The 11,819-nt window shown below is 36.6% G+C and overlaps 1 pseudogene; it reads right to left on the bottom strand.

Moving 5' to 3' along the window:
- Window positions 1-237: 237 nt before the first annotated feature.
- Window positions 238-1,178, bottom strand: LOC119537011 (annotated as a pseudogene).
- Window positions 1,179-11,819: the final 10,641 nt, after the last annotated feature.

Here is an 11,819-nt window from a genome sequence, read left to right as displayed (position 1 = left end):
GGATGTTTCATTAAGTTGCTTAAATATAATCACCTGGATTCAAAGCCGTTACTTAAGAAATATGGGTTTCTTCTCCTCGCCTACCTCCACTTGAACCAGCAAGGAGAGTCAAGGTAGGAAACTGGGTCAGTTATGAACTGAGCCTCAGTGTGTAATATGTTTGCTCCCAAAGCATTCCTCTGTCTCAGCATCGCAGAGGAGGAAATAGATGAGGAATTAGTAATCTGTTTCACATATTCACATCCCTCTCTGCAGCAATTTATGAATTCCTTGTTTTATCTCTTTGGTCCGAACCCCATATACAATAGGGTTCAAGGGAGGGGGGATGAGGTGATGAAGGACATTGAGCAGAATGAGGATTCCATGGGGACCCTCTTTCTGGCCACATTTGTCAACACCACAGCCAGCAGGATGGTGCTGAAGAAGAGGATGAGGATGAAGTGGGAGCCGCACGTACTCAGAGCCTGACGGCAGCCCCCTCTGACTTGAATCTAAGCACAGCTTTTAGGATGAAGCTATAGGAGAGAAAGATGAGGATGAAATCTGAGCCCAGCAAGGTCCAACCAGCTACAAACTGGTAGATTCTGTTCAGGGTGAAATTGTCACAGCAGAGCCTGGAGACAGATAGGTTGGCACAGATGCAGTTCTCAATGACATTTCTCCCACAATAACAGAGCCGGGCAGAAAGAATGGGGAGAGGTACAAACAACAAAGCATTCCAAGCCAAAATGAAAGCACTAGACTTGACTACAAATTGGTCCGTGATGATGGATGGGTACCATAGAGGGTGGCAGATGGCCACATAGCGGTCATAGGCCATGACCATAAATGTGCAAGACTCCATGGAGAGGAAACTGTTCATGATGAACATCTGGAGGAAGCAGGCAGAGAAGGTGATGGACCTGAGGTCAAACCAGAAGATGGCCAGGACCTTGGGGATGATGGTGAGACAGATCACCATGTCCAGCAGGGAGAGGAGGCTGAGCAGGTAGTACACGGGCTCGTGCAGAGAGGCCTCCAACCAGATGGTGACCAGGAGGGTGGCGTTGGCCCCCATGGCCAGGAGGAAGAGGAGTGAGGGGCAGGGACAGCCAGTGTTGCCAAGTCTGATAGTTAGGGAAGCAGATGAGGAAGAATTCAGAAAATGTATCAGTGGAATAGTTGCTGAGTAATATCATGAGAAAAATCCTATACTGAGGAGATTTCACCTGGATTTATGTATAGTAAGATATAGGTATTAGGTTAATAGAAAACAAAGCCATCAAAGTATTGACTAATACTTACTCATCCATAAATTTATGACATGTAAAAGACCCATTTCAGATGAAAGCAAATTTCAATGACTACAAAAATGAAAGGAGAGGGGGCACTTGGCAAATTATTTCTAAATATTTAAGGAAAAACTCATGACACGGACTATCTAAAGGGTTTGGAAGGAAATAATGAGATTTAACCTCACTAAGACACATAATAAAACTATTAAAAATAAGCCAAATGATATTGACATGAGATACTGACAAAAATTGATTAAGTATAGATCCTATAAGCTACAAACTCACTGGTTTAACAAAAATCTAATACTAATAACTGTGTCTCAAAATCATATTTAACTGTGTTTAGGACTTTTCAGTAAGTATTGCTAACATACTATGCTAGACAGTAGTAAAAAAAAAAAACACCTAAAGTTTTCTCACTTTTAATCATACGCCAACTAAATTTGAAATGTAAGAGAATTTATCTCCCAACCCATATTACAAACTAGAAGAAAATAAAAGTACACTGATTATATAGAGAGAGGGTCCCATAGAATCCTCTATCATTCTGACTTCCATTGTACCTCTGATACAACCTACCTGAGCATAATTAGCCCAAACCATCACAAGTGCAGTTCAATGTTCCTATACAAAGTTATGCTCCAGAGCCATTTGTTTTCATAAATTTTATGACCACCAGACTTGAATCAGCCCTTAATATGCATGTGCATTATAATAGGCTTCTCTAATTAATTCATTCCACCACCATTGCAAGGAAATTTTCAAATTTTCTAAATTCTTCTCAAATGTTAAATAATCTCCTTCTCTGAAATGATGTGTTCTCCAACTGCCTGAAAAGACAGCAGAGGCTATCAGATGGCAATTTCCTCAATTTCCATAATAGACTTATAAACCCATCAACATCTCTAGTTGCCCACCTCTTTCCATCTAATAGATTAGAAGATCATTCTTCCTCCTAAAACATTACCTCCACCTCTCAATTTGATTCCATCCACATTGACCTTTCCAAGGACCTCTCAATATCCTATTTATTAAACTCTCCTCTCCCTAAATCCTTCCCATGGATATTCAAAATGCTCAAGTATCTCATATGTTAATGATTTTTTCATCTATCCCTCATCCTCATTTAGTATAAAATCCATCAGCTAAGGTTTCACAAATATACCAATTTCTGCTTTCTGTCTTTCTCTCTCTCTCTCTCTCTCTCACACACACACACACACACACACACACACACACACACACACACACACACACACACACACGAGGCCAGACAGGTAGAGACGGCAAAGGACTTCTAAAAGACGACAGAGAGACTGATGGCTTCAACAATCCAGAAGAGAAGTGATCAGTGTGTGAATAAATGTTGTGGCTCTGAGGATGGAGAGAAGGGGACTATACTAGAGGTGAAGTGTTCTGGCACAGACAGAGTTTAGAATGAGTAGTTGTATAGAAGAAGAGATGATAAAGAACTCTATAATTACATTATTTGTTCTTGTTCAAATGACCAAGGAAATTTCACAAGAGAGTCCACAGGACTTGAAAAGGTTTGGTGTATGTTAAGGAGGTTAAATGATGGTTCCAGCTTTGATATATTGAATTAGTGAAGTTTGATAGTTATCAAAATATATATAACAATGTACTGTTGGATAAAGGAGTTTGAATTCACTTGAAACCTTAGGGCTAAAGATGGAGAATTGGAAATCATCAGCACATAGTGTGTACTTCAAACCATAGGACTTAAGGTATTTACTTAAGGAGAAAACATAGATTAAGAGATGAAAAAGCATACAATAGAACCCTAAGAAATACCAACCCTTAATTTTAGGATCAGAAATGGCAAACACAACACAAAGGAGATCTAAATGAATGACCAGAGATGCAGATGCAGTAGAAGATCAAATGGAGTGGCCATATGTGCCAAGATGAAGAATTTCAATTATAAGGGAAAAGAAATTATCCAATGGATTCAGCTATTAGGAAATCATTAGTGACCCCAGCAAAAACAGGTCAGCGGGAAATGAAGTAGAATGGAATACAAAAGGTTGCCACCAGGATGTGAGTAAAGGGAAACAAGGAGTACCAATCACTGTGTCAGGGTTTTCAGTTCAGCAAATAGCTTTACAGAACAAGGAGGCGGAAGCTGTATGCTTAAAGTAGGGATTTGTTGGGCTTTTTTTTCCCCACATAAATGAAATTTTAATACGTGTAATATAAGGGGCAAAAGATTGTAAAGAAAACAATAGTGATGAAGAAGACAAAAGGAGATATTAAAGGAAATACTTAGATTCTTGGGGAAACAACTACTAGTAATATTTGAATTCTATGTAAACCGTACCACTGGCTGACTTTCCACTCCCTTCCCCCAACCTCCTCTAAATCTCTGAAGTTACACAGAAAGTATTTTCCATCTTATTAGTCCATGCTGTGTTTACACTGCCAAATGCTCAACAGATTCTTAATAAATGCTTGTGTGATAAATGGCTCAACTTGAAGGATTTTTAGTTTTCGTTGAAGGACACAAAAATAAAAATGAACAGGAAAATAGTAATCAAAGTCTAGAAGTGAGCTGATGTGGATATTGGGGCAAGACACAAGAAGAAGCTCAAAATGCGATGGGAAGAGAAAGCACCCTGGGCCAGAGATAGGGGTTGGTGATGGCATAAATTTCTTTTATGTAGTTAGGGTCTAAAACCATTCAATTTAAGGGCTCTGCAGCACAAAAAAACCTTACCCTTGGTGTGTGGGAAATCCCTGATTCAGTCCTCTGAACTCTCAGGTCTTTTGCCTTCAGTCATACACCAGCACCAAACAATCTTTGTAGCTCCTTCTACATGAAAGAGATTTGCCTTGGATGCCTTATAATAAACCGCATTGCAGACAATCTCCCAACATCCTGCATTATTCTTATTCCTTGCCCTCTACCCTTTCTCTTATCCTTATTCTGCTTTCCCTGGAAGCTCTACTTCTTAGTTCTTTGCTCTGTTTCCTTCTGCTTATGTGAAATTTCTATCTATGATTATGTTCTACAATCCTCAGTCTCTGATATATCCTCTACCCTGTCCTCCTTACTTCCTCATCTTGCAGAGACCTATTGTGTTTAAGCTTATCCCTCTACTACACTCTGGGCATAAATATTCTGGATACCAACTCAACCTTACTTACCTAACATAAAGGATAACAGAGGAAGGGATAAAAAAGAAGGGTGCAGAGAAAAAGCAGACAGTACCTAAAGAGATGGAAGTAATGGCATGAATATGAGTCAATAATTTGATATATTTAGTTCATAAGAAAACATTGGAAACTTACTCTGTAATCACAGGTACAGGGATGAGGGGCTAAGTGACGACTGACCTATTCTGCTTTGCTCTGGTTCAACCATGACTAGAATACTGTGCCCAATTTGGTGCACCTTGATTTAAAACTGTACCTAGCTAGACAGAGGTGTTCTGGATGAAGGGTTAATGGGAAAGTTTAGGATAATATAGATATTTTACCAACTTATGCCTCCAAAGACATGACTGACTTCAAGAGGAAGAGATATAAACTGAGTAACTAGGAGAAAGTCCCAGAGGAGTCTTTTCCCACTTGGATATTAATCCTATCAAAATAGACCTATTTGTTAAGTCTGCCATGCTGAACCATTATGGGCCCATGTTAGAAACTTGCTGCACCAGATCTTTTCCTGAGCTCCATAGACCTGGCCATATTAAACTCAAAGCATAGTCCCTGTCCTAGAACCACACTGTGTTGCTGGAATCCCTAAACTTATTTTCTTGGAGACCAGGTGTATTTGAATCATATACTTGCTTTAAGTTTCCAAAGAACACGTGGGGTCCCTTGGAATGAATGAAATAGGGATGCTGAGACTTTTGAAGATATGTCCTTTCCAGAAAGCACCTAAGATTTCTGAATGTTCATGCATCCATACCACCACATGGCCTTCTTTCCTCTTTTGTTATAGGAGCCTATCACAGAAATGAAAAGAAAACTCTCCTATGCTGAGTCTTCTGGTGATCCAGCTGCTCCTTGCCCACCCAGCCTTGTTCCCTTCCCTTTGTCCTGGAACTCACAGAGGATACAAAAGATAAGGTCCCACTTGTTGAGCCAGCTGCCTGCAGACAGCAACCAAAGCTGAGACTGCTTCCTCAGCTCTGATGAAACAAATCTAGAGGATTTTATGATCTGCAGTCATTTCCTCACACTCCACCCCAGCTTCTCCAAGTAAGCAGGAGCAGTGGTGGTTTGGGATCCTGGGACCTGGCAGCTGATGAGCTGGATCTCCTGGGAACCCTCATCTGATCGTATATTATGGTACTACTGGGTGCTAGTAAGTGAAATGTGGGGGACAGGATTTGAAACTAAGTTGAAATTCAAATATGAATCTATCTCCCCGAATATGCAGACCACCCTCTATAACATTCATTTAAACTATTTTCAAAATCCTGTAATGATGTTATATTGACATATTTCCTTATGTTGGATCTTTCTAGAATTTCCTAACAAAAGTTTACGATTTTCTTATTTAAATATCCTCCTGATTTCAACTCTACAATTTGATATTTGTGAATTGAGGCAGTTAATTTACCCCCCCCCACCAAATGACAATTATGCAATAAAGATTTATTTTTTTTCCAATTATTCTGCTACTGGGTCAGTCACCTAGCTTAACAAGTTGAATCAGTTATTCACGGCCTCTGCTCCCATCAAGATTACATTGTAGTAATTATATCACATTATTGTATCAGTGGCTTCCCACAGTTCATAAAATACCAAAAATCTTAATATGGACTACATTCAACTACACATGAACTAGACTGTAAGCTTCATGAGGAATGCACTCATATTGGTCTGGTTCATCACTGACATTGTGTCTAGCAAAGTGTTTTGAAATGTAGAACACCAAACACATTTTTGCCTAATCAATAAATTAAAGGGTAATTACAATATATAATCTGTCTCATTCCTACCTCTCCATCTTATTTACAATCACTTTTCTGTGTGGGTGATTGTTCCAGTCACAGTCATTTTTGAATGACATCTCGGGGATTATGGTTATGAAGTTAAAGTGAAACCAGTCGTGTACATTGTGTGATTTTTTCCCTTTAATTCCTAGGTAAAGCCATAGAAAGGCAAATAGGTGGGTTCAAACTAATGTGTTGTCTGTTGTCTGTTTGTACCAAACCAGAAAGTGAAATTATTTTGTACCCTGTGTTAAAAATGATTTAGGCATCAAAACGGATTTTCTTGTGTGTGTGCAATTAATTTTTAAAGAGAAATTGTTTGCTCTGCCAGAGTAGTTTAATGTTTGAGGCATAAAGAAAAAAAGGGTTTCCATTTTCAGCAGTGAATGGTTTGCCATGTATTAGCTTCAGAAAACTGAAATGAAGGAAAAACTGTGCAATTTCATTTTGTTTTCTCAGCATAACAGTGCTTTCCTCTCTAGCCTGTAGCTGTGAACTAGTCTTGCTGATTTCAGACTTAGAAAACTAGGTAGTTATTATAATTTCTGATCCTGTGAGAATCTGAAGTTATATAATACATGAAATGCAAAATTTATAAATCATCCATGTTTGATAATGCTTGACACAGTATGTTGGGCATTTGGGATTGAAAAAGTCAATGAAATACATATGATACCAGCCTTCCTAGAGCCTATAATCTTGCATGGAAGATGAATACAACACAAGTAGTAACACAAATTAAAATTAAATTAAAATTGTAATAATTCTGATGTTGGGGCTGAAAATATTTAGTCCCTCTCTCACCCAAAGTCCCCATTAAATGACTAAAGAAATATGAAATTGAGAATAATCCAAGAATAGTACTGAAATATGTGTAAGTATGTTAGGATTGGACTAGACATTGGGAGAAATTTTCTGAAATTCGTAAGTCAGATTGGATTGTGTTGATAGACAAACCAGAATGAAGAAACCTGCAAACCAGGGGAGGTATGTACATGTGGAAGGTGGATTATTATTCAGGGAAAGAAGAATTGGGGAAATTGAAGCCTGGTGCAGAGGTGGAAATAATCTTATTAAGAGATCCAAGGAAAACTCCAACTTTAGAATTAATAGAAACAATAGCAGAAATTGAAAGCAGCACAATATTCAATTTATGAGATAATTATTCTTATCTACCAGAGCAGATGGGGCAATTTAGTATCCTGTAGAGCACAAAGTGCAAAGTGACAAAGGAAATTAGCTCCCCATATAAAATGAAGGAGATGCTTCCATGTCTCCAAACCCCAAAACTGCAGTAGGACCACACAGAAAAAGAGGCAACTCAAGGTAACTTCTCTTCTCCAAGTCAGACATGGAGGAAAAGAATGGAAAGGCAGCTCCACGAATAAGCACAACATATTATAGCAACTCCAGGTCCCAGTATAAAAGTGTTTCTATTTCAGCAAAGGGGAGGGAAACTGCTCACTTTTTTGTCTTCCTCTGGACAGCCTGAAGGGAATCCCCCCTGTATGCAAATCCCTGCACATGACCCACAGAGGACTCCAGTCAGTCCATGGGAGCTATGACCTCCACAGTCTCGGACGAAACTCACACCTAACCCATGTTGATTAATTCTCATCTACAAACAGGGAGTTGAGGGTAAGAATCTACAAACATTTGAGGAAAACGAACATCATGTAAAGGAAGGACCAGGCTAAAGAAGCTGAAAAAATAATTCCTTAGAGAGAAGAGTAAATTAAGAAAACAAAAAAAGGATATTTATAAAATTCCAGTGCTCATGCTCCATATTCCAGAAAACTTTACATCCACAAGAAGAGGCTGCAATTTTAAGCTATCTTGTAAAATAAGAAATATATCTCAGAATTAAAGTTAAAATATTTGAAATAAAATATTATATAGAAAGGCTAAATTAGAATAAATTAAATGGAAAACAATTAAGAGTTTCGATTTCTTACCATTTTGCATTGTTTGTCCAGAGAAAACACTTCTACTGCAGCACACCTAAAACATTAATCTAAAACACTAAGTAATAGCTGAGTAGCTATACCATTTTAAATATGAAATATGTTTATAATATTGATAAACCTTTAAACATGGCTGTTCAAGGAAAATTAGAGAAGGCACAATAAACAACACTAGGAAATGAAAGAGAGGACATACTATGGAGACAGTAGAAAATACAAGATAATTCAGAAATAATAGAAACAATTTTATGATACTAAATTTGAAGTTGAGTAAAATAGACATTCTAAGGACAAGCAAAACTGCAAATGTTAAAAGATATTCTATAAGATATACTTAGTCAGAAAGATAGATATTTCATTTGGAATATCTGAGATTAAAAACATTACTTTTTAGGCCACAGTTTAGTCTACTGCCAAGAAGAGACCAAAAAGTTTAGTGGTTTAAAGCAGATACACGTTTATTTTTGTCTCAGGTTTAAGTCTGGGTTGATGACCCAGAATATAAGGTTTTCTATATTCTATTCTGCCATCTTCAACACACATTTCCATTTTGTGATCCAGGAGAGCTGCTCCAGATTCAACAAACACATCCACATTCAAAGCATTAGCAAGTGAGCTAAATGGAAGAAGAGAACAAACTACCTCCTTTAAAGGCATGGCCCCAAACTTGCACATATCATTTCAGTCACATCCCGGTAAGCAGAACCTACACACATACACAAATCTAGCTGCAAAAGAGACTGGCAGAAGTAATCTTAACTGAATGTGCATCTCTCATTATTGCTATTACTAGACAGGGGGGAAGAGGATATGTAACAATTAGAAGTCTGTCATAAGATGTAATGTTGAGCAAAGAAAACAGTAAAATTATAGCCAAAGCTAAAAATAATTGATCACATAGAAGTAACCGTAATAACTGAATAATAATGTGAAGTTTAAGAAAAAGATAGTACTAAAACACATGTGTGATCAGAGTTAAAATATTCAAAAGCCTTATACTTATTAAGGAGGTTAGTAAAGACAGTAGATTTACTAATTAGATTTACACTTGAATTACAATTAGATTTACACTTGAATTAATTATCTGCATTAAAACTTCTAGAGTAACTACTAAAAGAAAATAAGTGTATAACTTTCAAATTGGGGGAATTTTAAAACTGAAAACAGAAAAAAATAAGAAAGGAAAGAATAAGATGTAAAAGGAAAAATGGGCAAACAAAAAGCAAAAGTAGGAAGTTATAAATAAATTCAAATTTAAAGTAATTACAAGACATATATGTAACCTAAATGTTCCAGATAAAAGACAAATATTTTTAAAATATAAAAGTAAATCAAGCTATTTGTTATTTACAAGACTACAAGAGATATCTAAAATATGAGGTTAAAGAACGGTTGAAAATCAAAAGATGGGGAAAAATGAGGCAAATATTAAACAAAAGAAAAGTAACAAAATAGACTTTAGGCAAAAAGCACTTTTTGTGATAGAGGAACTATCTGAAAATAAATATGTGAGTCACTAGGATAATATAAAGCATTTATAAAGCACTGTACTCAAAATTCAAGGATATGCATTATTTGCAAGCATACATAAATGGTTTACTACAATTGATTATATATTGACCCATAGACAAAATCTACACAATGTACACACATTGGTATGTTGTAAATAGTGTTCTTTGACAGAAATGTCACCAAATTAAAAGTTAGTAACAAAAATGTACCTAGGAAAACTCCATGTTTTTCTAAATAACACCTGAGTTAAAGAAGAATTATAATAAAATTAGAAAATAGAACTAAGTAATAACAAAATACTAAGTATCAACTCTATTCAATATTGCCAGCTAAAGAATTGTTCAAAATAAAACATGTATATTTAAAAGTATATATTACAGGATAAGAAAATATTAAACTTCAAAGTTAGAAAAATAGAAATAAAAAGTAGAGGGAAGAAATAAAGAGCAAAAATTAATACAATGGAAAGTAGAAGCATATTAGAAATCAATAGAGGGAAAATTTAGAATTTGAAAAAATTAATAGAGACAAACTGCCAAGATTCAACAGAGAGAAAGAGAATAAAAATTTTTGAAATGATAATGAAAGGATAAATATAAGACATGGTATAGAGATTAAAAGAAATAGTAGGATATTAAAAACAACTTTATAAGAATAGATTTGGAAATACACACAAAATGGAAAAAAAAAAACTAAAAATATATAACCTACTGAAATTTAGTTCCTCTAAGATCAAGAAAGTTGTTTTCAAATGGGTGGAATACACCATAGTCTTGCTTTCCCAGCACGGCTTACAATAGCTTGAGCACTGGACCTAGAACCAAGGTCATGGGTATTTGTAATTCTTCTTGCAATAAGAGCTTCTCCTTCCAGTCTTCCCTAACCCACAGGCTTCAAGCAAATTAGAGACATAATGCTCAGACTCTGTAACAGAAACCTATTTATTAAGAGCAAAATTTACAAGAAAAGAAAAAAAGTAGAAACCCCAACCATCCTCTCTATTCTTTCTACCATTATTTAATACCAAGATGGAATATACCCTTTAACCTGAGCAACCTACCTCAAAGCAGCAAAGATGGGACTTCTTCCAGGACTGCACAAAAGCTGTTACTTTTTAGAAACACAAAACAATTAAGCCAGATCACAGGGCAAAAAACAGGATGACATACACTTACTGTGCAAGAGCTTCAAACTGGAGCCAGTTCTGTAGCAGAAATGGGGATCGGATTTACATATCTCCATAACCAATATTTCTCAATTGGCAAACTACTTTCATATTTCTTAATAAGCCAATGTTTAGCACATAAATCTAGCCTATTTTATGGCTGTTAGATGCTGATAATTACGTTATATTTGTTGTGTCGAGTTAAAACTCATAATACATACATATATTCTATACTTGGTCTTATCCTAAATTTATCCTAAGCAAAAATGTAAATAAACAAATCCAAACAAGCCCTGCTTTAAAGAAATTCATTATACATATTTAGTTCTTCCTTGAAAATAAGGACCATATATTATTATTCCTAGAACCTATTACAGTACCCACCCTACTTAAATTTGCTTTGAATAAATGAATAACACCCATGTTGCAATGAAAAGCATTCACTCATATCGTGATTCTCTCAGCTGCTTTGAGAGAGACATTATTGCTACCCAGAAGCGCAGTGATCTGAAGCTCACAATAACTTGGAGGACTTGAAGACACACTAAGAGTGAAATAGGGCAAAGATCTAGACTTTCCATTCCCATTTCAGATGATTCGACATGGTCAGTCATTGGGTGAGGGCAGGAAAAATAGCATATCCAGAGCTTTCATCTATTTGTCCCATCCCCAAGTATCTCTGATACAAGGAGTTGGGAAATGTTGGATTCAAGGACAAAAGAAAAGATAGGGAAAATATTCACAAATCCAGGTAGCCAGGTATATCACAGTAGGCTGTGGAGCCAAGAGCCCATGGCTGTTCTTTGCCATGGGACTGCTATGACTGGAAGGACTACTCACTGTGGAAAGGCCTTCATCCGTATATCCTAGACCATCCACAGGCTCCTGGCTGTGTCCTTGGCAGGAATGCATGAAGAAGGAAATTAGGATACATTTAGAT

This window comes from Choloepus didactylus, chromosome 6 (assembly GCF_015220235.1).
Source record: "Choloepus didactylus isolate mChoDid1 chromosome 6, mChoDid1.pri, whole genome shotgun sequence".
Lineage (NCBI taxonomy): Eukaryota > Metazoa > Chordata > Mammalia > Pilosa > Megalonychidae > Choloepus > Choloepus didactylus.
The sequence above is the reverse complement of the archived record's forward strand: the minus strand, read 5'-3'. Positions and strand labels throughout refer to the sequence as shown.